The sequence below is a fragment of the Girardinichthys multiradiatus genome, chromosome 3, assembly GCF_021462225.1.
Source record: "Girardinichthys multiradiatus isolate DD_20200921_A chromosome 3, DD_fGirMul_XY1, whole genome shotgun sequence".
NCBI classification, from domain to species: domain Eukaryota; kingdom Metazoa; phylum Chordata; class Actinopteri; order Cyprinodontiformes; family Goodeidae; genus Girardinichthys; species Girardinichthys multiradiatus.
In genome coordinates, this window is record NC_061796.1 from 26,159,052 (window position 1) to 26,162,409 (window position 3,358).

The window sequence follows — 3,358 nt, forward strand, 5'->3', positions numbered from 1 at the left end:
AGCCCGCGAGGGGACAAGGGGAGATTTTTTTCTTTTTTGTGTCCCCACGCAATAGTCTTTGCGTTATTTCACAATACTTTGTGGGATAGTTTCCAAACCAGATAACTGCAAAAATGAAACAAACACTACACCCGTTTTAAGATTTATTGAGTTTTATTTTGAAATCAGCCTTAAATAAAATTATTTTCAAATCAGACTAAAAGACAGTTTTTATCCACAAGCTGTCAAACAAACTACTGAACAATAATACTGCACAAAACCACATCTGTGACACTTTGTTTGCTTATTACTGCTGCATGATGTGTACTTTTTTTTGTACGCCATTAGTGTTTTTGTTTTTATCGTGATTTGAATGGTTCTTCTTATCCTAAGCATTTAATCACATTGTTTACTGCGTGTTAACCTGCATATGACAAATAAACCATATCAATCACATATCAGTGTTTGTTTTATGAGCAGTTTGTCATCTGTGCTGTTGCTCCAAAATGCCGAACGCAAAAGTATTGCGTGGGGACGCAAAAAAAAAATAATTCCCACATGTCCCCTCGCGGGCTCCGTACCTTTCCCCTCTACTGTGACAAAGGCTCTTAAATCTTGGCTGCATATGCAGGAGTTTTGTTGGTCAGAAGAGACTTGACATGTGATGGTACTTTTGGTTTGACAAATGAAGAGAAGCAGGGCTGATTCAATCCAGAATCTGCCTTACAAGTATCCCTTAATCACTGGTGAACTTGATTACGACTAAACACGTTTTACAAGCAGCAGACTGTGTGTTAACACCGCTACATTCAACTCTCCTGAAGTTTGGTAATATTTGCAACTTTCCTGTGAGCTCTATGAGTTTAATAGATAAGTCCTTACTTCTGACTTTACGTTGCAAATCCAATTTTACCACGTCCAGTTCACCTGCGTTCGCTCCCTCCATCCTGAACGCAGGTGGAAAACATTGATCAGAAGCACTGTTGGCTTGTGGGTCGTGTAGTTCATTTGACTCGCATTATAGTATAGGCTTCTTGGAAAAAAACTACACAATGGCGGCGTCGATTCAAGTTTCTTTTTCTTAACGTTTATAACAAAGTCTCAGTTTTACATTTCCAAAGACAATTGATCCTAGTTTATTTTCCCTCCTATCGGTTAGCTCCCGCTCCCGTCTGCTCCAGTTCATGTTTTATCCTGTACCGTCCCAATCACGTGATCTTTACTGATGCTGTCTCCCGTCCCACGGGATTCCCATGGGAATCCCGTGACCCGTGGGACTCCCGAAAAAATGTCAGCCTCTACTCTGCACTGATCAGGTTCTCCTTTAAACAGTTCAGGCGGAAACAAATGGGGCTCCCTGGTGGCGGTAACTGGTGCAGCAGCCTGGGAGGTGGGTTCAGGAAGCTAAGAGATCTGGGGAATAATAAAAAAAGGCAGGTTACGTAACAACCCCAGAATCTCATTCATTCCTGCATCGAGTGGGGAAATTGAGTTTTCAACTCCTCCACGCCACTGTTGTGCCGGCGAAGGGTCCATTTTGGCCAGATATTTCTGTAACGGGTTGTTCAGAAGACCTGGAATTTCAGCCAGACACAACTGATAAGATTTAAAGATTTATTGATCTTTCTGGAAGATGTTCGGCAAGAAACCACCAGCAGTAGGCACAGGAACCTCTGGAGACAGACAGACTGGTTAGTGGCTGAGCAAAGAACTGAGATAATAGCAACACTCAGAAAGAAAGTCATTAACCTTTCCAAAATCCATGACAGGATCAGGAAACAGAATTTCGGCTCTTCCGTGTGATCATCAGGAGGCAGCAGGGCAACATCACACTGGCTGTCAGGTTTGCAAACCCAGTGACTGAGCAGAAAGTAATGGTCAGGAGACAGAAACAGGGTCAAAGCCGAGAGGACAGAATCAGGCGACAGGATCCCAAGGAGAGGCTTGAATCGTGGGTCGGGGCACAGAAGTGAGGTCATGAATGGGGAGGCAGATTCAGGCATACCAAGGGTTAGGCAGAGAAGGTTGGTCAGGAGGCAGAAGCAAGGTTGTTTGTCCACAAAGCAGAAGTCAATGAAGTATCTGACGTGGACAAGGCAGAGCAGGAAAATCAGTGAATCAAAATGAGATCAGATCAGGCAGACAGGCAGGCAAGGAAGGAAGGAACGCTGGACACTACTTGCACAAAGGCTTTCGAAAATCTGGCACTGGTTGTCTGTCAGAGAGCTGCTTATAAAGGCAGGAGCACAGGTGGATCAGATGAGGTGTAATTAGGGAGCTGGCAGGGAAAGAGCAGGTGAAAACAATCCTCCTAAAAGCTGCAGCACAGAGCAAGCATACAGAGATGATGCAGACAACCAGTGCAGAATCATGACAGTATCACAATATAACCACAAACATCAATGTACTTTTTTGTGATTTGACTTAATAGACCGCCAAAGTATGCATAGAAGTAAATTGGAATGAACAAAAACAAATTTTTTAATGTCATATTGTATTCAGAACCAGGAGAGTCTTGAGCACCACAAAACTGAGACAGATATGATATAAAAAGGTTTATTGAAATTATGTTTCCTGGCAGTGTTGGAACTCCGTAGCTGTCTGGCTTCTGGAATCGGCTCACTGAGAGAGAGAAAAGTATTAATAACAGGTAGTTGGTTGTGAATGATAAGAAAGGAAAGGCAACGTTTACTTGGTGGTAAATGCGTGGAGTCAGGGGAAAAGTGAGCAAGCCACGGAGACTGAAGTTGGCAGGTTGGTATGCTGTGTGGGAGAGTTTCTCTGGTTGGTGAATGTTGTTGGAGGGTGGACAGGCAGAGCATGGAGAGCGAGGAACAATTCTGCACTTTGGTCCGTGAGATGAAGGGAGACCCTCGCGCTGAGGTAAGTTCATCGAAGTATTTACCAGTTTGGGAGGAGACTGAACCACAGCGGATAATCCAGGGTGGAGGTCCACAGACAGCTAGCAGGAAATGAGACAGAACCTTGAAGTGGAATCCAGGGCAGGGTTCAGCTGTCAGCAACCTTCGGGAGAACAGAGCAGGGGTTAGACAACCAACTGGTCAGGACAACGGCAAGAACAGAGCAGGGTTTGTAGGTCCACTCAAAAGAGTTAACAATCTAATGCCTCCTCCAAGGTCTCAGCAACTTTTGAAGCTCCTCAGGTAACTGCACTGATAGGAAACAGCTGTGCAGCTGCACCTGCCTGTCACACCCTGGTGAAGAGAATGAGACACAACACCCACACAACACAACAAATCTGCGCTCAGCTCTGTGGCCTGACATCACATTTTGCAATGGTTATAGTGGGTTCTGGCAGATGGAAGGACAGGTTCAGGACAGGAGGATGGAAGGAGTGGAAGTTGATAACCCAGCGATG

At 44.7% G+C, this 3,358-nt stretch overlaps 2 long non-coding RNA genes across 2 annotated transcripts; both read right to left on the reverse strand.

Annotated features, from left to right (window-relative positions):
- Positions 1–1,579: 1,579 nt before the first annotated feature.
- Positions 1,580–2,179, reverse strand: LOC124866355. The gene is made up of 2 exons (XR_007037783.1): positions 1,729–2,179; positions 1,580–1,652 (listed from the first exon to the last, which is right to left on the reverse strand). It is a non-coding gene; the product is annotated as an uncharacterized LOC124866355 (long non-coding RNA).
- A 342-nt stretch (positions 2,180–2,521) lies between these two features.
- On the reverse strand, positions 2,522–3,117 carry LOC124862316. The gene is made up of 2 exons (XR_007036901.1): positions 2,672–3,117; positions 2,522–2,601 (listed from the first exon to the last, which is right to left on the reverse strand). It is a non-coding gene; the product is annotated as an uncharacterized LOC124862316 (long non-coding RNA).
- Positions 3,118–3,358: the final 241 nt, after the last annotated feature.